At 43.4% G+C, this 24,911-nt stretch overlaps 1 protein-coding gene across 4 annotated transcripts in view; it reads right to left on the bottom strand.

Annotated features, from left to right (window-relative positions):
• Window positions 1-24,911, bottom strand: part of ALG10 (DIE2/ALG10 family) — a 71,536-nt gene that overhangs the window by 31,761 nt on the left and 14,864 nt on the right. The window lies entirely within an intron of this gene.

Genomic DNA, 24,911 nt, shown 5'->3' with positions numbered 1-24,911 from the left:
TGTCTCCTTCTCCACTTCTCTTGTGCACTCTGATACAGCGGCCAGGTGCGGCTCTACAAAAGCCTACACCTGCTTTTTTCACACTCTCAGCTGCATTTTCTGCAACATGTGCATAAGTGCATCATCTGGTGGTCTTTTCCTTTTAAAAATTTATGATGCCCTCTCCCCTCTTAATGTGACCGGCCTCCCTGACTGTCAGCCTTTTGCATTTATCGGGTGGAACCCACCATCTTGGTTTGTGTTTTGTGCTGACCAGCAGCAACACGCCCTATCCATTATCCAAATTGTTTCAGCACGAGAAGTGGCCTCTCTGATCAACATGAGTGAAGTTAATCAGAGAGGCCACTTCTCACGTGCTTGTAACAGTTCAGAAATTAATAAGAATCTCTTTTAAGGGGGGGACCAACCCACCTTCTGGTCCCTAGTGCTGTGTCGATTTTTTGCATTGTTTTTCAAAATTTTGTGTCATGCAGAGTCCTATGAAAAATAGTAAATGAAATTTGAAGTTGTAAGAGCACACTTCCGTTTCTGTGACATTGATACCAGAGCAAGGTCCTCTCGTTTCTTTTCTTAAGGAGAGACGATCCTTGGCAGAAAAATACCCGTCATGGCAAGAAAAGCAGAAGAGCTTGAACAGCTCAGGCAACAGATGGCCAAATTGCAAGCTGATCTTGCCCAACCAGAAGTGCAGAAAGTGCTTAAGACCCTTGAAAAAGGGAAAGCAAAGATGGTGGAAGAGCCACCTCAGAATCCCGCAGTACTAGCTCAAGGAATACCTCAAATTGGGGCCCCAACACGGCCTCAGAGGGACCCTAGAGTAGGAACCGCCCGATAGCATGAATAAGAAGAAATCCCTTCGCTGACTTACTCGCCAAATTATTCTTTATTGTTACCATATACATGTGGTAGTGATGTGTGTGAACACACTAGGACCGCCGGGGCATTTTTTCCCTCTTTAGGAGGTTTTTCCCCTTGTGCATTGTATATACGCCCATTACTCTAGGGCTATCCATCTTTCCATAGCACACTAAGTAACACACTCTCAGTTGTGTGCCTTGAGCTTCCTTCGTCTTCTCCAAGCTGTGTGTTTTCCTGCAACCCTAATTCCAACAATTGGTATCAGAGCAAGTTGCGTCCTCTCAGGCTTAGTCGCCAGCAGCTCCAACACACGCCTGCTCACTTTCTCCGATTTCTGTGAGCATTGGCGAGCGTTCGCAGGTCGACAAAAATTTCGGGTTGGCTCGTAGAGCTCAGTCTGCTTAGATTTCTGATTCGGGCTCATTTCAATTTTCGGCCTCCGTTTCCACTACAACCAGGTTTGCACAGGCAATTTCGTCATTTTGTGCAGAATTTCTATTAGTACCAAACACTACATAACAGTTCCCATACAGTCTACTGCGGGTTGTGCTATATAGCGCGTGCTGGTCTCACTCAGTTTCTCCTCATTTTGGACAGTTTTCACATCAGGTGCAGGCATTTTCCATGGCTGACAACAACACAGATGTGTTCAAAATGTTTGCTGCTGAGGACAGACTGGATGGGGACAATTACCCTATGTGGGCTTACATGATGCAACATGTTCTTGTGTCAAAGGGGGTCTGGAATATTGTGCAAGGCATTGATGTACGTCCTGGTTCTAAGGATGTAGGCGATGTTGAGGATGTTGCAGGTCTTGCTGCTATTAGAGTTGTTTTGCCTACGGCAGAACAAGCTCGTTGGGATATAAAGGATGCGCAGGCTCATGCACTGATTGCGTTGTTTGTGAAGCGCACCGTTACTCCTCACATTCGTTCAGCGAAATCTGCAAAACAGGCATGGGATATTCTAACAGGTCTTTATGCAAGCCGCAATGAGGCTAAAATTGCTTTGCTGCGTAAAGAGCTCGAATCGAAGATTATGCATGAGGAAGATGATATGGACACTTTCCTTGTTGGTGTCAAGGATATCAATGAGTAACTTATTTCTGCAGGTGAAGTCATTTTAGACAATTCCCTTGTGCAGTCTGTTCTTGATGCCTTAACAGACTTTTGCTAGTACTTGGAGACTTATGACCCAAGGAAATCCTGAAGTTTTCAAGTTTGATGCATTATGCACATTGCTATTGCAAGAGTCACTTTCTAGAAAAAACAGGACTAGGCAACATGCAGTTGAACAGGCTTTTATTGCTTCTCAAAGAAAGGGTGGTAACAGCAATGCAGCAACTTCTTATGGTTCTGCTGCGAGTGGCAAAATTTTTGTCTCTAATGCTTCTGCTGGCAACAATTCGTCTGAAAATTCTGGTGATAAGGGCAAAAAGAAGATGCGTTGCCATTATTGTAAAGCTAATGATCACTTGATCAAGCAGTGTCCTAAGTTGAATGCCAAAGAGGCTGAGACGAAAGAGGGTGGTTCCACTGTAAATGCTGGTTCCACTACAAATGCATATTGAGTCTTTTGTGAAAGGAGACCGTGATGTTGATGTTGATGCAGAATGGGCTTTTAGTGCAGAGTGCAAGGGGGTAGGTGCACCGCCAACCTCTCAAGTGAGAGAGGAGGCACTTTTATAAAGCCAGCAAGAGGGGGCGCTAGAGGTTGAGAGAGGGTGAGAGTGAGAGTGTGAGTCACTTTGCATCGGTAAGTGTGCCAAGTGGCACTTTACTTAATACTTAATAACTTAAAAACCATTCAACTTTTTCACTTTAAAAGTTCCTAGGCTATTAATGAAATGTGCAATTTAACCCAATTGCACACATGAATGCTATTTTTGAAAACGTCAGTTGCTTCCCGGCACAATGTCGTACCGGCAGTGCTTCTGCACCACCTGTTCACACTTATCCAATCATTTGGCACGGACGCAAAAGATCAACATTAGTTTAACTGACTTGTCCTAAGGCCTTTAAAGATAATTATGGGCCTTAGGGTCACTGTTCTAAGGACCCCATCTCATTCCTGTGCTCGCACTGGCACGCGTAATTTTCTGAGCCTGAAATCTGAGGCTACTGTCTACCCCTTATTGAAGGCCCGATTTCCCAATCACTAGGGCTTCAGGGTATATTTCTGCTAGGGTCCCCCTAGGGTGTTCTATGCCGCATTCGGACACACCTAAGGCCCTAGAACTACTAGTTCTATTCTGATGTGCACACAACTAAATAAATAATTATTTTCCAATAAAGAAATTAATTATTTACAAAAACTGACATTGTTACATCCCTCTTGGTTCTAAACAGTAGACCTCAACTGTAGAGCGTTAACATAACTGTGCAAGATGTCTAGGTAGGCCTTGAGATCTGACTCAGTCGTCCACTTTGCATCTAAAGGGGTGTTATTCTTAAAGTTGACCTAATACTTTTGATGTAGTCTCCCGAACTTTAGTTGTCTCTTGAAGTGGTGTATTATCTGTTCTTGTTGAAGGATTTCCTCAGTCTCTTCCACTTCTGGAGCATCTTCTTGTACTAGAGCCACTGGAGGATGATCAACATATGGTCAAAGGAAACTTACATGAAAAGCATTATGAATGCGCCAATGAGATGGCAAATCCAATTTGAAAGTCACTTCATTGACTTTATTTGTAATCTTGAAAGAGCCATAGAATCTATGGAAAAGTTTAACAACCTTCCCTTTACCGACTTGCTTTTTCAATCTAGCTTTCTCAAACTTAAGTAGGATATATTGTCCTTTCTCAAGGTTGAGATTCCTTTTGTGTTTGTCTCCTTTTCTCTTCTGCTGCTCTTGAGTACAAAGAATCGCTTGTTTTACTTGTTGATAGGCAGTCTCAATATCACACACAAAATCGTATGCGGCAAGGATGTTCTCTTTGGTAATCAAAATAGAGAGTAAGAGTGGTTTCCCACCTATGATTTCGGCATTGAAACGTGCTCGGGTAACATTTTTAGATTATGTGCAAAAAATTACAGCAAGCATGTGTGAGTGCATTTTGCGTGTTTCTCCCTTGTCTTTATTGCAGGAATGATTATGCATGAAGGGACACAGTTAGCGGAAGGTAGACTCTCACTTTTGAGAGCTTCCGAGGAGTTTTGTGGAAGATAGACTCCCGTTTACGAGAGCTTCCCAAAATCTCTCAGTAGAGGGAAATTCTTGTCAGTAGTCAGAGAGTAGTTTTCTCACTCTCTCAGTCAGAAGCAGAAAAGGAACAAAGAAAGAATAGAGGACGAGCTTTACCCAGTTCCTGTGCTTGTAAAGATTCTCCCTTAGTAATAAAGATATTCTCTTTAGGGGAGGAACTAGCCCATCTTCTGGTCCCCAATGATGTGTCAAGCTTTTCTCTCTCTTCCAAATTCTCTTGAGTATATGAATTGCATTTAACAGTTAGTTTACGCTTCCGTATTCTTGTGACAATACCTCCGAGCACCCTTACCTTTCAATTTCACCCGCGATGTTTGCATGACAGGACTATTCGAGTAGTCGTACTTACTCGCAAGGCAAAGTTAGCACCAAGGCTGGTATTCTGCCACACTAGTAAGGATACTTACCAACTCATATGGTCGGTGTTTACATCGCACCAGACCTACATCCGCATTATCCACCCATTTGAAGGAATCTTCATCGGTTATGCATTCACAAGCATCAAAAGCAGTCAGCATCAGAAGCATAGTAACAGGGGACGCCCTTTTTCGGGCTTCCCGTCCCCACTTTTCCGTCCCCATTTGCCGTCCCGCCCTCTTTTTTACACTAAAAATCCATTTGAGCCCCGTCCCTTGTTCCCCGTCCCAGAATGCGTCCCTTGTGACCATGATCAGAAGTCCAAAAGAATCCCAAGATAGAAGTTCGACAGTTGTGCCTCACCTTCAATAGGGGGGGGATGTCACGTGCGCACTTCACTTGCGCTACATGGACATGCTTCTGCTACAGTCTAGCATGAGTAATTAGCTTAGAACCTAGCTTGGCACCTTTGTGAGCCTCAGGCAGGAGTGCATGTCCAGGCCGGTCAATAGATTGCATACACTCTCTTGCACAGAACCGTATTCAACATACACGCATTTTTGCCGCGTGAACCTCCTCTTATTTGGACACTTAATTAATAAGTGACTTTTAGCAAATTAATGAAATCGTGGGCTGCCTACTAGCCTGCTCGACCCAACCTTTGGTGGGTATATAGGCAGCCAAGGGGCAGCGTTTGTAGGGCAGGAAGAAGGAGGAGGAGCAAGTCCAACGTTTCCCTCAAATTTCCTCAACGTTTCCAACTATGATGACCTGCGTTTTCAGCCCTCTATGATCAGAATTTTCAGCCCAAGAAACCAGCGCTTTCAGCCCAAGACAGCCGGCATTTTAAGCTTTCCGTCGCCAGCAGATTCAACCTATCCTCGTCGTGGTTGCAGACACCTTACCATCGACACCACTCGCCTTCTGTCGCCAGCAGATTCAGCCTAGCTTCGTCCTGGTTGCAGACCCCTTACCATTGATAACGCTAGCAGATCCTGGCTTTCAGCCTGAGCGTCGTCGTCGCCGTCTTCGACACAGTACCCCAACACCTAGTACCCCCTGTGCATTGGCTCGGCATAAGGATCCACAAACCCTTCAAGAACCTCCTCCTTGTCGGTGTCATCGTCATTGACATAGATCCACAGACCCATCAAGAACCTCGTCGTCGACTTCACCGTCTTCGACATAGACCCGTAGAACCTCGTCGTCGACTTCACCGTCTTCGACATTGACCCACCGAACCTCGTTGTCGACTTCACCGTCTTCGGCATAGACTCCATCAGTTTCTTGTCGTCGACATCATCGTCGTCGACATAGACCCAGTAGTACCCACCATCAGTACCACCAGTACGCAGTAGCATCACAATCTCAACATTTAGACATTGTACCAGCATTGTGCAAGAATAAAGAAAGTACTTGCTCTGGCAACAGAGCAAGGGGGCCCTTGAGGGTTTGGGACCTGACATTCAGTGTCGTCACTTTTCTCTCTCTCTCTCTCTCTCTCTCTCTCTCTCTCTCTCTCTCTCTCTCTCTCTCTCTCTCGTGTCTCTCTCTTTTCATTCAGTTCAGTTCAGTCCTTTCAAGTAAAGTAAAGTGTCCCTTGTGTTTGTGTAGAGTACTAGATCCGAGTTAGATCCTTAAACACTTTCGCTGCACCTGACAGTACTTGTGCTGAAGAGAACATACCCACCACTGAATCGTGCAATCAATATCCAATACACAACATAACTTCTATACTCAAACGGAGAGTAAAGGAACCGGCTCGAGGAACAAGCCCCTAAAGGACACTGGGGCTGATTTGTAACATGCCAGAAAGCTAGGCAAAAGACTACAAGGGAAGAACTTGCTATACTAGCCAACCGTGGCTATATCCGCACACCTGAACAAGGGCTGCCCCCAAGGTTGGAGCTCTCCAAAGGGATGTATGGAAGAAGCATCCAAATGTTTTTGACTATAGGAGTAGGAACTAGATGTCCCCACCAACTGTTGACACTACGTGCACCTGTCATCCAAAGGATCTCGACAGATTTGTTGTCGATCGTCAAGAAAATTGCCCAGTAAAAGTTGTAAACCTGTCCCAAGCTCACTAGAAGTCGTAAACTATTCCACAACTGGTACTGACAAGCTCACAAGAGGACAAAGAAGTGACCGAAGATGTAGGGCCACACTACCACTAGGGAAAGGAGAGAACATGGAGAAAGTAAGGGTCCACACTCAAACAAAACCTCCTTGCACTGCTGTCATTGTTGGCTAAGGGTTTGGCACCACATGCTCCACCTCCAAACCTCATCCAAGAAAGTCGGATGATCAAACAAGAAGTGGTTCGGGAGATAGAAGTATCCGCCTCTACCTGTCAAAGCCAACTGCAACACATACACTAGAGCATGCACAAGAAATGTTGCATACCGCATAAACAAGAGTCTACTAAAGCCGGAACTAGAACTTCCATCCTTAGATGGAAAATGAAAAATCATGGAACATCCTCTGTTGCAATAAGAGAAGAAATCCCCTCTGTCATCCTCTATCCGCAATGTCACGTGACACATCCAACCCTATGAGTCCATGGACAAGCTACATCATGACCAGGGTTCGGTTCAGTGAAGTCAATCTAGAATAGGAAGTGATCTAGCACTTTTGTGAGTCTGTTCGCAGACCGTGCATGAGCAGTCACGTAGAGTAAATGCATATCCTCCGGTTGCACACAGCATGACCATCAGATTCCATCAAAACCCATCAGTAGCATTTTTACAGTGCATAGATCTATTTTCCCTATTTTTGACATTTTTCACTTATTATTTTTAAGTGACTTTTGTTGGAAAGAAGGTACAACAAATTTGCTAAGTTTGTATATAAGCAAACCTAGCGCTAGCACTTTCTGGCAGAAGAATCAGCTGGAGCATACGCTCAACAGACAACTTCTCAACAGAACCCCCAAGAGGCCTATCGTTTTTGGACCAGATCAGCCAGCGTTTTTGCATTAGCAACAGCCTGGCGACAGCAAGAAGCAGAAGACTCCTAGCGTTAGCAGATTCCCTCAGCAGATAGTAGATTTCCCCGCAAGATCATTTTCAGCCCTAGCGTTTTTACATCTACAAGACACCTCTGTGTTTTTGTAGAGTTTCACGACAAATTCAGCCCTAGACTCAGCGTTTTCAGTTTTCAGCGGTCGAACATCGTGGAAGAAGTCCCAAACCTCGCACATCTCACCTTCCCGCAACAGTTCCTCGCCGCACGGTGGGATCCATTGAAGTTTGCAGTTTCAGCCCGGAAAACGCAGATTTCAGCATCTGCGTTTTCAGCGCGTCGTCGTCGCATCGCCGTCATCGACATCGTCACCGATATAGAGTCAGAATTCAGCAGATAAAGATTTGCAGATTTCAGCCATTAGCATTTTCAGATTTCAGCCCGTCTTGTCGTCGTCCTCATCGTCGTCGACATCGTCGGCAAGTCCAAAGCATTGAAGAGATTGTGTAATCAATAGTAGACCGCTCTCGCCATAGAGAGTGGGGCCTTCGGAGGAGGGTTTGACAACAATTCTGGTGTCGTATTCTTCTTCTCTATCTCTCAGTCTCATGCACCTTCATTCACAGTGTCCATTCACTTTCTTTGTATCCATTGCATTCTCTCACTAAAGGCACGGAAGGCTCTCCCTTCCATAAATAAAAGGAACCTTGAGCACAGTTCGGAGCACTCATCTTGAGCAAAGTTCAACATTCACTTCCGCTACACCTTACATTGGTATCAGAGCTTTGGCAATGTTCTGCATTACTCAAGGAAAGAACCACAAGAACCACATAATTTTTTTTTGCTTGTTGAGGTCGCACAAACCCAAGTTCACTTGGGCGTGTCGATTCCTATTCGTGTTTTTGAAGAGTGACAAGAAACCCAAGTAAGAAGGGCTTGTCCAGCCTCCCCTTGTGCCTCTTTTCACTCATTGAGAGCGGACCGTGCACTTAGCGGCCGGCCAATCGACGTGAGGTGGGAAAAAGCAACCTTGGTGTGAGCGCAAGGCCGCCAAGGGGTGCACCCGCGGAAAAAGAGCACAACTCGGGTAAGAGAAGATCCTTCTCTAACACAGATTGCAAGCTAAAGAAGAACCTCAAGAACCCAAGACCCATAAGAACCCAAGTTCCTCAAGAACTTAAGAACCCAAGACTTCAGCGGATGGTCATCACCCGAAGCGGAATGATACTTCGCATGGAGATGGTGAGCATGGGAGTGGCGAAGAAGAGTTTTTCCCACCAGGAGGTTTTTTTTACCCTCCCCATTTCCCATCTACGCCAAGGATTGCACTAACTCCTATGGAGGCTTTCGACAAGATGATGGACAGGAAGTTAGAATGCGAAGCAAGAAAAGCAAAAAGAATGGCCGATTTTGAGCGTGAGTGCGAGCAAGCACGCTTGGAGGCCGCAGAAAGAAAAGCAGAAATACAGCGTGAACACGAAGAAAGAATGGCAGCCATAGAGCATGAGCACAACGAAAGGAAAGCCGCCTTGTTCCGATTCTTTTCTCAAGTGCAGGCATAGATACAAGAGATTCGGGAAAAGGAGACTCTTTCAATCTCTTCTTCTCCAAAGCATGACACACAGGATTTGCATGATGATAAGCATGATGAATTGCATGATAATGATGAGTTTGATGATTTGCATGATCAAGATGTGATTTCTCACAAGCATGATGATTTGCATGAAGATAATGTGATTGTTCACAAGGATGATGTGTTAGTTGATACTTTCTCTAGTGAAGCTAACCTCATTGCAGATTCGATCAATCACGAAGAACCGATCTTGGCTCTCGAGTCGAGGTCCACAGAACCCCCACAGGAAGATTCAATCAATCACGAAGAACCGATCTTGGCTCTTGAGTCGAGGTCCACAGAACCCCCCACAGGAAGATTCGATCGATCAAGAAGAACCGACCTTGGCTCTCGAGCCTAGGTCTCAAGAACCCCCACAGGAAGTAGCATGTGTTCGAATGATTAGGCAGCACGCATCGTGCGAGTGTTTCATTCGTGATCGTTTCCTGTATTTTAGTCAACGTCTTTATGTGATCCCTTTCCAAAGGCATGACATATTGTACGTTGAGCACGTTTCACTCATGAATGAGCACAGATGTATGCGGATTGTTCATGAAAAGCTGAAAAGTATGCATTCAAGGAAGTCACATTCCATGTCTCTTCCTTGGCATGACACATTCGTAGAAAGAGCACATAAAAGTATGAGCATCAAGCATGGGCATTTCCATTGTGAATTGCCACAATTCATTCATTTAGATCAGAAGAGATAGATTCGATCTCATTGTTTGCGTGTGTGTGGTGAACAGTTTGGCACTCCATCTATTTGTTCATATACATTGCATGCACAATCTTTGAGGAAGACGGGATTTTTTCTAGTCACTTTACATGGAATGGTTATGTTCATGTTTTTGTGTTGGAGCTGGTTTCACGAATTTTCAACCTCGGAGATTCTTGAAGAAGGAAGAAGCAAGACTCTAGACGAAGTTGAAGCATTGAAGGAGCCACATATGACTTTGTGTCGCTTTCGGCATGGCCCAAAGAAGCAAGAGTTGCAGACCTTTATGAAGTTCAAGTATCGCACGAACCACACCTCACAGTGGGCCGGCAAAGAGTCCTTTCGAGGATTCCGGATGTTGTTGGCGATCTCCCTCGACGCCATACAGTTCGGTACCAGTACCTCACTTTGAAAAGGAGGGGATGTCACATGACATATTCAACCCTATGTGTCCGTGGACAAGCTACAACATGACCAAGGTTTAGTTCAGTCAAGTCAATCTAGAATAGGAAATGATATGGCACTTTTGTGAGTGTTCGCAGACCGTGCATGACCAGTCACGTAGAGTAGATGCATATCCTCCGGTTGCACACAGCATGACCATCAGATTCCATCAGAACCCATGAGTAGCATGTTTACAGTGCATAGACCTATTTTCCCTATTTTTGACATTTTTCACTGATTATTTTTAAGTGACTTTTGTTGGAAAGTAGGTACGGCAAATTTGCTAAGTTTGTATATAAGCAAACCTAGCGCTAGCACTTTCTAGCAGAAGAGGCAACAGGAGCACACACTCAACAGGCAACTTCTCAGCAGAACCCCCAAGAGGCCTAGCGTTTTTTGGACCAGATCAGCCAACGTTTTTGCATTAGCAACAGCCTGGCGATAGCAAGAAGCAGAAGACTCCCGACGTCAGCAAATTCCCTCAACAGATAGCAGATTTCCCCGCAAGATCATTTTCAGCCCTAGCGGTTTTGCATCTGACACCTCAGAGTTTTTGCAGATCTTCGCGATAGATTCAGCCCTAGACTCAACGTTTTCAGTTTTCAGCAGTCAAACATCGCAGAAAAAGTCCCGAACCTCACAGATCTCACCTTCCCGCAGCAGTTCCTCGCCGCATGGTGGGATCCATCGAAGTTTGCAGTTTCAGCCCGGAAAACGCAGATTTCAGCATCTGCGTTTTCAGCGCGTCGTCGTCGCATCGTCACCAATATAGAGTCAGAATTCAGCAGATAAAGATTTGCAGATTTCAGCCGTTAGCATTTTCAGATTTCAGCCCGTCTCGTCGTCGTTCTCATCGTCGTCGACTTCGTCGGCAAGTCCAAAGCATTGTAGAGATTGTGTAATCAATAGTAGACCGCTCTCGCCATAGAGAGTGGGGCCTTCGGAGGAGGGTTTGACAACAATTTTGGTGTCTATTCTTCTCTCTCTATCTCTTAGTCTCATGCTCCTTCATTCACAGTGTCCATTCACTTTGTTTGTATCCATTGCATTCTCTCACTAAAGGCACGGAAGGCTCTCCCTTCCATAAGTAAAAGGAACCTTGAGCACAGTTCGGAGCACTCATCTTGAGCAAAGTTCAACATTCATTCCGCTGCACCTTACACACAATCTGGTACAAAAGTGTAACTGAATCATCAACCTACTACTCGGATAGGTAGCTCTGTCGACAATTCCCAGAAAGACATGCATTTGCAAAAGGCAACACAAATCTGCCAATCCATCTCCTTGTAGAAAACACAGCCATAGAAACCTGCTCCAAAAGTGGTGAAAAAGATCAACTCCTTCACTAGAGTTAAAGCCAAACACAAATTCAACACTTGTACCTCTGATCATTACCCCTTAGCCATCACCCTGGATGACAAAGTAAACAAAGTACGAAACAATTGGTTTCACACTGACCCCGGCCTCTTCAAACTCCCTTTTGTTCAGGAATACTGTTGTCCAAATACTTCAGTCTGAAGAAGAAGCTGGAAGTGAATACCTCCCCCTCACGATCCAACAACCGCATGCTTGCTCCCCTTGCAAGAAGGCACGGTCACGTGACTCCTTCTGGGAAGACTAAGGCAATCCAGCACTGCTTCACATTCTGAACCCTCCATCGAGTTCCCCGCAGTGAAGAGAGGTCGGGGACATCAAGGGTAAAGACGGAGAAGTCGTAGACGAGAATCCAAGGCACCCACATACCCAAAGCTGCCCCAAACTTGAAGAAAACTAGAAAAAACAGCAAGCTTCTTCTCTCTCAATCATGTCCAAAACCGCACCGGATCAGTCACAACTGAGCACTCAGGTGGTCGCATCACCATAGGGCTCCGATACCATGTCAAAGATGGTAGCGGCAGATGCAATGAAGACAAGAACTGGCTTGTGATTTGGTGGGTACCTCGACTCCGATCTAGAACATATGCAATGCCAAACACATGAACAAGGCACATATGTGGAGAAGAGAGATCACTAAGGTAGAGAGAGACATATACCTAGATGAATCCAGGATAAGCCCAGATTCACCCTTAAAGGAAAGTGCAAGGTATAGACCCATGGTAGTCACCCACAAGACAATATAACCATCAGCTCCATCATGCATAATATTGACTAAATACCACGACATCCCCACTAACGTCGTCAGTGCCCAATAGTGGGTGTAGAACTAGGTACTAACATATGCTCCCAAACACAACACACACCACACGCACACACACATGAGCATACATCAACACAAAGTTCAACGTACTGAGTTTCTGTCATGATTCCGGAGATCAAGGGCAGACTCAGCCATAATGAAGCACTAAAAGAAGCATTAAATCGAAAAAATTAGCACAAAAATGAGGTAGTTGATAGGGCATACGCACCACAAAAGATAGAAAGAATTAGCACAATATCAACTGGTCGTAACTCAGACGAAAACTAGCACTAAAAGAAGCATTAAATCAAAAAAATTAGCACAAAAATGAGGTAGTTGATAGGGCATACGCACCACAAAAGATAGAAAGAATTAGCACAATATCAACTCGTCGTAACTCGGACGAAAACTTCACAATGTGAAGTCTGCATGTCCGCTATACGACTAAAAAATATACCTAGATGAATCCAGGATAAGCCCAGATTCACCCTTAAAGGAAAGTGCAAGGTATAGACCCATGGTAGTCACCCACAAGACAATATAACCATCAGCTCCATCATGCATAATATTGACTAAATACCACGACATCCCCACTAACGTCGTCAGTGCCCAATAGTGGGTGTACAACTAGGTACTAACATATGCTCCCAAACACAACACACACCACACGCACACATACATGAGCATACATCAACACAAAGTTCAACGTACTGAATTTCTGTCATGATTCCGGAGATCAAGGGCAGACTCAGCCATAATGAAGCCTAGCACTAAAAGAAGCATTAAATCAAAAAAATTAGCACAAAAATGAGATAGTTGATAGGGCATACGCACCACAAAAGATAGAAAGAATTAGCACAATATCAACTCGTCGTAACTCGGACGAAAACTTCACAATGTGAAGTTTGCATGTCCGCTATACGACTAAAAAATATACCTAGATGAATCCAGGATAAGCCCAGATTCACCCTTAAAGGAAAGTGCAAGGTATAGACCCATGGTAGTCACCCACAAGACAATATAACCATCAGCTCCATCATGCATAATATTGACTAAATACCACGACATCCCCACTAACGTCGTCAGCGCCCAATAGTGGGTGTAGAACTAGGTACTAACATATGCTCCCAAACACAACACACACCACACGCGCACACACATGAGCATACATCAACACAAAGTTCAACGTACTGAGTTTCTGTCATGATTCCGGAGATCAAGGGCAGACTCAGCCATAATGAAGCCTAGCACTAAAAGAAGCATTAAATCGAAAAAATTAGCACAAAAATGAGGTAGTTGATAGGGCATACGCACCACAAAAGATAGAAAGAATTAGCACAATATCAACTGGTCGTAACTTGGACGAAAACTTCACAATGTGAAGTCTGCATGTCCGCTATACGACTAAAAAATATACCTAGATGAATCCAAGATAAGCCCAGATTCACCCTTAAAGGAAAGTGCAAGGTATAGACCCATGGTAGTCACCCACAAGACAATATAACCATCAGCTCCATCATGCATAATATTGACTAAATACCACGACATCCCCACTACCGTCGTCAGTGCCCAATAGTGGGTGTACAACTAGGTACTAACATATGCTCCCAAACACAACACACACCACACGCACACATACATGAGCATACATCAACACAAAGTTCAACGTACTGAGTTTCTGTCATGATTCCGGAGATCAAGGGCAGACTCAGCCATAATGAAGCCTAGCACTAAAAGAAGCATTAAATCAAAAAAATTAGCACAAAAATGAGGTAGTTGATAGGGCATACGCACCACAAAAGATAGAAAGAATTAGCACAATATCAACTCGTCGTAACTCGGACGAAAACTTCACAATGTGAAGTCTGCATGTCCGCTATACGACTAAAAAATATACCTAGATGAATCCAGGATAAGCCCAGATTCACCCTTAAAGGAAAGTGCAAGGTATAGACCCATGGAAGTCACCCACAAGACAATATAACCATCAGCTCCATCATGCATAATATTGACTAAATACCACGACATCCCCACTAACGTCGTCAGTGCCAAATAGTGGGTGTAGAACTAGGTACTAACATATGCTCCCAAACACAATACACACCACACGCACACACACATGAGCATACATCAACACAAAGTTCAACGTACTGAGTTTCTGTCATGATTCCGGAGATCAAGGGCAGACTCAGCCATAATGAAGCCTAGCACTAAAAGAAGCACTAAATCGAAAAAATTAGCACAAAAATGAGGTAGTTGATAGGGCATACGCACCACAAAAGATAGAAAGAATTAGCACAATATCAACTGGTCGTAACTCGGACGAAAACTTCACAATGTGAAGTCTGCATGTCCGCTATACGACTAAAAAATATACCTAGATGAATCCAGGATAAGCCCAGATTCACCCTTAAAGGAAAGTGCAAGGTATAGACCCATGGTAGTCACCCACAAGACAATATAACCATCAGCTCCATCATGCATAATATTGACTAAATACCACGACATCCCCACTAACGTCGTCAGTGCCCAATAGTGGGTGTACAACTAGGTACTGACATATGCTCCCAAACACAACACACAACACACACCACACGCGCACACACATGAGCATACATCAACACAAAGTTCAACATACTGAGTTTCTGTCATGATTCCGAAGATCAAGGGCAGACTCAGCCATAATGAAGCCTAGCACTAAAAGAAGCATTAAATCGAAAAAATTAGCACAAAAATGAGGTAGTTGATAGGGCATACGCACCACAAAAGATAGAAAGAAATAGCACAATATCAACTGGTCGTAACTCGGGCGAAAACTTCACAATGTGAAGTCTGCATGTCCGCTATACGACTAAAAAATATACCTAGATGAATCCAGGATAAGCCCAGATTCACCCTTCAAGGAAAGTGCAAGGTAGAGAGAGACAGGGCATCTAAGAATGAGAGTGAGAGAGAGAGATCTGGGAAAGGCTCTCCATGCTGATAAATTCTTGCTCATACAAGTGACCAAGGATGGTCCGGCATAGAATTGGCATGCCCAATGGATAGACCCTCGGACACACAACTACAACTGCTACTGACACTGCCAACTGCTCCTACACTCTAGACCACTGACACGGTCTCGTCATGGGCTGCCCTAGCCTCCTGTGGAACTGAGGCTCTAGTGGGATCTCCTCCTGGCAGGAAGACTGATCTGAAGGGAAAAAGAACTGGATTGGGGCTGCCCCATGACGAACATGGATCTGCTCCCCTCGTATGCCTGCACCATGATGGAGGTGCTTTGCATTTGCCAGATCATAGCGCCTCCATGCAAATACTTGCAGGGATGGGAAAAATACTCCCATCCTACAGGAGCCTAATGACCATGGAACTAAGCCAAAACCCAAGGCTAAACATGGCTAGACACGACCCAACATGAGAGACCTACCTCACACTGACCCGGCACAGCCACAAAACAACCCTTTGTTACAGACTTCGGCACCCCAAATCGGAAATCTCGCACGACACACAAGAGAATCACGTAAACTTTATCACACTTTGAAAATTGAAGTCGACATGTCCCGACGTAGTTCTGCGCCCATAGGTATTGGGCCCCAAAATCTGGTGCCTCTTTCTATATTTATTTTTATGTTAGTGCTTGAGCAAAGTATAACACCCGCGGGACCTCTGCTCTCAAACTCTGTGTCTAGATGCTTTACAAAGTGAGGCCCCAAGGGTTCTATTTATTCTTACAAGGGGTGATGTCCCAAAAGCAGAGCCCAAGAAGCATTCAGTTCAAAAGCGATAAACCCAATAAGCATCTGCTTTCAAAAGCTAGCGCTGTGACTCTAGAAAAGCAGCCAGCGTAATTTTCAAAAATCAGTACAACCTGCTACGTCATCGTGTCAACTTTTTTTACGAAAATTCGTACAACAATCCACGTCAGCCTGTGAGCGCAATTTGCAAAGAATTCGTGCAGTTGTCCAGCCGGTGTTAGTTATTTTCTTGTGTCCCTTGGGCCCTTGTCGGCAGGTACCCATAAGTTGGAACAACTTATTAAATGACTATGGTGTCCGGGTAGTCATGCCATGTCATCACTTTGTGACATACCCCCCTCTTGAAAGAATTGTAATCGCCCTTGATTACGCCTGCAAAATCAAACATAAGCCATAAACCAATTAAGTAGACATTGAGACTCTTAAGTACCGACGCACTAGACGACACAAATCTAGCACTTATACAAAGACATCAGTCACATCACATTCACATCACATTTAGATTATATCACATAGAATCCATTCAAATCTAGGACCATGATTCCTGGCAAAGTATTTAGCAATCGCATCTAGAGCCACACCGGACCTCACTGATGTCGAATTAACTAATCTTTATTGCGATCATGTCCATAGATTTCTAAAGACCAAAATGCTGCAGTCATTTCGTCATTCATTCCATCTTTCAATCTTGCACTCAAACACAATCACATGTGTGAGTAATCATTTCCGAGAATTCCAATTCATCAATCAGACATAGAGTTCATATTGAATAGAGTGTTTCAAGCATTCACTTCTAGTCATCTTATCGCTGTGTAGCCATCCATCTCATCCCTCGAGAACTCTTGATGCGCTCACCACAATTTCATTCAATCATCAGTCATCATCATCATTCAAAATTCATGATTCTTATCTCGAATCGTGATCGAGTTCAGCCTGGAGCCGTCATTGCTCCCAATTGCATTCATCATCATCGATTTCACTTGTTATCTGCACACAAATAGTGAGTTCTTCCAAAAAACATAAATCAAAGTCATCTTCGAAAAGTCCTATTTCAAAATCTTTCATTCACAAAGTTATAAAACACATCGATATCTTTTTCAATTTTCTATCCAGTATCTGTTGTAGAGCAAGTATCTCCTTGCCCAGTTCTATTTTCAGTCCATCAGTCGTTCTCATTCTAAGGCCTTTTTGGGGCACTGCGCAAATATATGTCCTTGTTCCCTTCATTCGGAACACTTTCCCGTTTTGAGATATTCGTCTTTCTATTCCTCTGTCAGTCGAGGTCGTGTATCTTTCTGTTTTCTACTTCTGTCATTACTTGTTGAAGGTTGATCTGATGGATAAGTCAAGTTACCCGAATGCATGGCAAAGCCTTGCTTAGCATGTCCCATCAACTGCTGTATGGACTCAGATTTCTGTAACAAGCAGTAATCTTGTATCTCTTTGGGCAGTCCACAACAAAATCGCTCGATTAGTTGCTTAAAACTGATCTTCTTAAAGGATGAAGCAGGTAGAAAAAAATTCCAAAATCTCTCGCAATAAGTATCCAGAGTATTTGCCTTTACCAACCGAAGATGATTCGAGACGGTAATCATGTCTCGTTCGTATTCTTGAGTGAGCCACGAAGAAATAAAAAGTCTCTTGAACTTTAGCCATTTTGTCGGTGCTTCTGTTCTTAACAAAAGAGTGGACCACCATGTCCGTGCATTTCCTTTCAAACAGGATGCTGCCCTTCTAATCTTGGAGTGCTCTGAGTAGCGGCCTCCGGAAAAAGCTATGTCAGACTGTTGAATAAAAGCAAGGGCATTGTGCACATCTCAAAAACCTGAAAAGGTATCAAATTTTATGGCTTGTCCACCCTCCTTGAATTCTTTGGTCTTCTTGCTCTTATCTTCAAGAAAATCGTATTAATTGGCTCTATAGAAATGTTTCCTCTTCGAATAAAACATCTGGTCCTCGGAGTCCGAACTCTCATAAGAAAACGAATCCTCGTCAAAACTGTCAGAAAATTGTGGGGATCTGAGGCGAGATCTGCTTTTCTTGGCCTCCTTCGTGTTCTTTCCATATCTCTAATTCTTTCATCGTTTCTTGCCCTTTCTGTCCTCGTCACTCGAATCAGAAAAGGAAGTGCTATCCGAACTCTCAAAACAAGATGAAGACAAACTAAACAATCCCTCAAAGCGTACATGCTTCTTCTGTTTTCTTGCATTCACAAAAGAAGATTGATGACCAAAATAGCCAAGGTAGTCTATTCCCTTGTTGCGCTTCTTCAATCGCTTCTTTGCCCCCAAAAATTGGTTGACTTGTCTTTTGACCACGCCATCGAGTACATTTTCGGTCAACATCCATGGGACAAGAGGTTTCTTGAGATTGACAACCCAAATAGCCAGGGTAGTCTGTTCCCTTGTTGCGCTTCTTCAATCGCTTCTTTGCCCCCTAAAATTGGTTGACTTGTCTTTCGACAACGTCATCAAGTACATCTTCAGTCAACATCCATGGGACAAGAGGTTTCTTGAGGGCTGACTTTAATGGGAAGTCGATGGTTGTCTGCATCGAGAATGAACTTCATCCATCGGGTGCCGGGGATCCTTCGAAAACTAGAGAATGTGCTTTGTGCAATCATCAACCTGTTGTTGACGCTGCTTCTCCATTAGTTGGTACTCCGTAGGCCGAGGTGGCCCATACTCTTTATTTGTTGTTCCTTGTGAATTTTCCGTGCTGCCACCTGTTCCAAAATTTCGGGTGGGTTCATCAGATTCTTGCAAGAGTCATCTCCTGAATCCATGTGTGTCGCGGTTAAAGAATCGGATTTCCCGATAGAAGAGAAATCGGCTAAGCTCTGACACCATTATTACAGACTTGGACACCCCAAGTTGAAAATCTGGCACCACACGAGAAAATCACTTAAAATACTTCACAACTTTATCACGCTTTAAAAATTGGAGTCGACACGGCCCGGCGTAGTTCCGTGCCCTCGCCCCAAAATTTGGCGCCCCTTTCCGTATTTATTTTTATATTAGTGCTTGAGTAAAGTACAACACCCACAGGACCTCTACTCTCAAACTTTGCGTCCAGATGCTCTCCAGAGTGAGACCCCAAGGGCCAAGGGTTCTATTTATTCTTACAAGGGATGCCCCAAAAGCATTCAATTCAAAAGCAATAAGCCCAAAAAGCATCTACTTTCAAAAGCTAGCGCTGCGACTCCATAAAAGCAGCCAGCGTAATTTTTGAAAATCTGTACAACTTGCCACATCATCATGTCAATGTTTTTTACGAAAATCCGTACAACATTCCACGTCAGCCTGCAGCGCAATTTGCGGAAAATCCGTACAGCTGTCCAGCCGGTGTTAGTTATTTTCTTGTGTCCCTTGGGCCCTTGTCGGCAAGTACCCATAGGAACAACTTATTATATGACTATGGTGTCCAGGTAGTCGTGCCATGTCATCACTTTGTGACACCCTCACTCCCTAATCTGCTCCTGGGAGATACCTAAACTACCACCGCACAAGAAAATGAACTCTAACACTACTCTGAGGCCATGGCTCCTACATCAATAGTCATTCTTCCCAATGCATTCTCTCAAACGTTAGTTCCCTCATGGCATTCCATTACTCTTGCCCGGGGGGGGGGGGGGGGGGGGCATTCTCCTACAAACTATTTTGCTACTACATTCGGCTTCTCTATCTCAGTGGTGACCGCCGTCGATGACCTATTCGACGGTCATTGTTGGTCTCTTCCTCTATAACTCTTCAACAACTTGTTCCATAGTTGACTACTCCATCAGATTCCTTGTGCGATCGCTTGATCGATATCATCTCACCCTTGATCGTGAGCACACTGGTGCTATACGTGTCGTCATTTTGTTGGCTTGGTGCTCATTCCTTCATGACTTCTTCTTCTAAACTTGTCGTGATTCCTACATTCTTCGCTCCAGCTTTTTAGCGTCTATTGTTGAGGAGCGGTGTTAGAGTTCACCTTCTAGATGCTTTTCCTTTGCTTACACGCTTCTCATCACACGTGCACTAGCCCTTGGTTGTGGGTTCGCCACCCATACACCTACTAAACAAGGATCTCATGCACAATTAGGGTTTGCACTAGCACTTTGCCCATCTAAGGCGTTTTAAGACCATTTTTCATTTTTAGGATGAGGGCTTATTTTTTGGTAGTAGTATTTGACAGAGATATTTGCTCGACCTTATCCTTACTTACTATATATGACGCATACAGAGCTCATGTCCTTTGCCTTGTATCATTCGCAAAGTAAGCCATCTGAAGTTACTGGGCTCCCCTGCCTTCGTCCATCTGTCTCTCTTTTTCTCCCTCTCATGTCATTGTCTCTTTCCACTCTCTCCACTCTCCCTCTGCTGCACACTCCGACATTCCTATCACAATTCTTGCCATAAGCATATGGGGTCTCACGATCATCATGGAGAGATCGCACTTCATGTGGATGATTGTCACAAAAATACGATAAACTGACTTTTAATTATACTTCAAATACTCAAGAGAATTGGACACACACACAGAGAGAGAGAGAGAGAGAGAGAGAGAGAGAGAGAGAGAGAGAGAAAGCTTGACACTTCATTGGGGACCAGAAGATGGGCTGGTCCCTCCCCATAAAGAGATTATCTTTATTACTAACGGAGAATCTTTACAAGCACAGGAACGAGGCAATAGCCCGTCCTCTATTCTTTCTTTTCTGCTTCTGACTGAGAGAGTGCGAAAGCTACTCTCTGAATATTGAGAGGATTTTCCCTCTGCTATGAGATTTTGGGAAGCTCTCGAAAACGAGAGTCTATCTTCCATAAAACTCAACGGAAGCTCTCGAAAAAGAGAGTCTACCTTCCACTATCTGTGTCCCTTTATGCATAATCATTCCTGCAATAAACAAGGGAGAAACACACAAAATGCACGCACACATGCTTGCTGTAATTTTCTGCACATAATTTGAGAATGTTACCTGAGCACCTTCCAATGCCGAAATAGAGACATTTTTCGAGATGGAATCGCACCAAACTTTGTGTACATGTAGTGTAGGTAGAGAAGAACTAGATTCTATGTGTATTTTGCTGAAATTCACCCTAAAAGAGATGATTAAGGGCTGAAACAGAGAATTTACATCCACCACACTCTACAAAGAGAGTGCCGCTGCAACTTCTCGCGATGAAACTTCACCAAAAGCTGGCTATGGCTATAAGAACCCTTGTTCTAAACAATGGGAGCACAAGGCCACCACATAAGTCGCAAGGGGTTGCTCTCAAGCTTCCATGGAGGGCTCCAATGTGTAGAGCATACTCACAATAGGAGGAGGTAGGAGCACTGTCAATCCTGAGAAATGGGGGAGGGGGGGCTCTTATCAAGCCACACGAAGAGGGGACGCTAGAAAGAGAGAGAGGGTGAGAGTGAGTGAGTGAGGGTTAGTTTTGCATTGGTAAGTGTGCCAAGTGGCACACTTACTTAATAACTTAAAAACCCTTCAACTTTCACTTTTAAAAGTTCACAAACTATTAATGAAATGTGCAAATTGAGCCACAACTGCACACATAGATGCAATCAATGAAAATGTTAACTGCTCCCCAGCGCAATGCCATACCGACACTGCTCTGGCTTTACCTGTTCGCACTTGTCCGGCCATTTGGTCCAACGCAAATCATTTAAAATAATTTAATTGAATTATCCTAAGGCCGTAAAAGGCCGTAAAAATAGTTCAGGCCTTAGGGTTACTGTTGTTCTAAGAACCACATCTCATTCATGTGCTCGCACTAATACGCGTAATTGTCTGAGCCTGAAATCTGAGGCTACTATTTATCCCTTTATTGAAGACCGGATTTCCCAATCACTAGGGCTTCATGGTACTTTCTGCTAGGGTCTCCCTGAGGCGCTCTGGCCCAAACTAGGACGCACCTGAGGCCTCAAAACTACTAGATCTATTTTGATGTGCACACAACTAATTAAATAATTCTTTTTTCCTAAATAAATTAATTATTTACAAAGTCTAACATAGTTACATCTCTCTTGGTTCTAAACAGTTGACCTCAACTGTAGAGCGTCAACATAATTGTGCAAGATGTCTGGGTACTCCTTGAGATCGGACTCGGTCATCCACTTTGCATCTAAAGAGGTGTAATTCTTGAACTTGACTAAATACTTTCAATGTAGGCTCCGAGACTTTAGTTGTCTCTCAGAGTGATGTATTATCTGTTCAGGTTGAAGGATTTCCTCAGTCTCTTCGACTTCTGGAGGATCTTCCTCATATGGTCGGAGGAGACTTAGAAAAGCCTTATGGATGCAACAATGAGGAGGCAAATCCAATCTAAAAGTCACGTCATTGACTTTATCTGTAATCTTGAAAGGGCCGTAAAATCTATGGGAAAGTTTAACAACTTTCCCTTTTCCAATCCGCTTTTTCCATCTAGCTTTCTCAAAATTTAGTAGGACATACTGTCCTTTTTCAAGATTGAGATTCCTTATGTGCTTGTCTGCTTTTCTCTTCTGTTGCTCTTGAGTACGAAGAATCGCTTGCTTTACTTGTTGATAGGTAATATCAATATTGCGCACAAATTCATCTACGCGGCGAAGATGTTTTCTTTAGTAACCATAATAGGAAGTAAGAGTAGCTTCCCATAAATAATTTTAAAGGGAGCTTTACCAGTTGAGGAATGTATGGTATTATTATACCCAAACTCAACTAGCGGTAAGTACTATTCCCATTCGAATTGTCGTTCCGAAACATAGCACTTGAGGAGGTCTAAAACAGTGGCATTAGCGATTTCGCTTTGACCATCTGTTTGAGGATGATAAGCTGACAAAAAATCAAGCTTAGTTCCCAAGTTCTCGAACAATGCTTGCCAAAATAGACTAGTCATGCGAGGATCTCTATCGCTGACAATATATACCTTCATAAGTTCAGAAAAGTCTGAACTCCCGAATTATAAGAGGGAATAAAGCACTCATAGAACTATAAAAGCAAGGGACACAAGAAAAGAAAACAAAAACAAAAACAAACAAACAAACTAACTAAATCACTTTGTTTGCTACGAAACAAAACTATATAAAACAAAACATTATTAACTTAAAAATCTTTTTAGAAAAGGCATGTGTAAAATAAGTTGACGCAACTTACTTGGCTTAAAATAAGTACTCAACTTTAAGCAAAAAAGAATAAGACATCTTCAAAACTTAATCCTAGAAATCAAACTTCACACAACAACTTCTAACGGAACACATTCTTAAGTCCTCAGGTAAGCTAAATACGAAATCGAAAAATGAATACTACTACAAACCTACGAAGAGCAAAGAACCAAACTTGACATTATGTGATCTCAACTTTGTTGCTTGTCCAAACAGGAAGAATAAGATTATCACCTTTATCATGCATAGCTTGGACAACAGCTATGACATCCCTACTCACGTCGTCAGTGTCCAAGCGTAGGTGCAGGTTTATATAGAGGTCATTCATGCTTTCAACGTACTCTACAAAACCAACGAGCTGAGTTTCTATCACCCTCCGGAGGTGATGGGCATACTCAGCCATGATAAAGGCTAGCATTTGTCAAGCTATAGTAAAAATACTGAAGCGCTAAATATCAAAATAACAACATAAGGTGTTATTAAGTCAAACAATAAGTGGGCGTTTTAGCTCCCCACTTCTATTGAATTTACTACTGATTATCTTGAACATTCCAAAGGAAGAAACATTAAAAATAAACTTACTACGATGCAAAAATAAACGAACGTTTTTTATGATTCTTTTGAATGAGTATCCTTTTTCAACTAGTAAAGAAATAAGATGGCAAGATTAAACAACAAAAGCAGATTTACTAGAACAAAGACGAGAAAATCTAAATAGTTCTTTTGAATGAGTATCCTTTTTCAACTAGTAAACAAATAAGATGGCAAGATTGAACAACAAAAGCAGATTTACTAGAACAAAGACAATAGTCTTTGGCAATCCATGGTGTTTAAAAATCTGGGCTAGAGATATTCTAGCCATGTGATCAGCTTTGATCGTCTTCTTAACTAGAAGGAAATGTGCTTGCTTACTGAATCTGTCTACTATAGTCCAGATTGCATCATTTCCATTCTTGGATTTAGGAAGATCCGTGATAAAATCCATGGCAATACTTTCCCATGGCGTGTTAGGCACAGGGAGTGGCTGAAGCTTGCCATAAACTTTATGTATGTCATATTTCACTTTTTGGCACACTAAATACTCGCGTACATATTTTTCAATGTCCGCACGGAGTGTTGGCCAAAAGAAATATCTTTCGAGGGCACTAGTGGTAGCAGCAATTCCCTGATGCCCGACATAAGGAGAATTATGTGCTTCATCCATCACCTTTGGTCGTAAGGGCTGAGCTATGCATATCGCTTGTTGATGATATAGCGTATTATCCTGAATGGAATAAGGTGGCCTTGAGTGTCCAGCTTGAAGATCTACCCAAATTGTAGCGAAGTCGGGATCTTGAGGATACATCTCACTGAGAGATTCTAGTTCCTCATGATAAATTGTTGTCATTGCATTGATCTTTGGACGCCTGGAGAGAGCATCTACAACTGCATTCTTTGTACCAAAAGTGTGTAAAATCTGAAAATGGAACACCGAAAGAAAGTTGGCCCATCTCATCTGCCTTTCTAATAACTCTCTGTGTGAGAAAGTAGCGAAGACTCTGATGATCTGTCTTGATTATAAAATCAGCTCCTAACAGATAATGTTTCCAAATGGAAAGAGCATGACTTACTGCCATTAGCTCTTTCTCATAAATGGAAGCATGCAACTCTGCATCTTTAAGACGCCGACTTTCGTAGGCTATGGCGTGACCCTCT

The sequence above is a fragment of the Adiantum capillus-veneris genome, chromosome 22 (genome assembly GCF_014529385.1).
Source record: "Adiantum capillus-veneris isolate H3 chromosome 22, ASM1452938v2, whole genome shotgun sequence".
NCBI classification, from domain to species: Eukaryota; Viridiplantae; Streptophyta; class Polypodiopsida; order Polypodiales; family Pteridaceae; genus Adiantum; species Adiantum capillus-veneris.
This window is presented reverse-complemented; position numbering and strand designations above follow the sequence as displayed.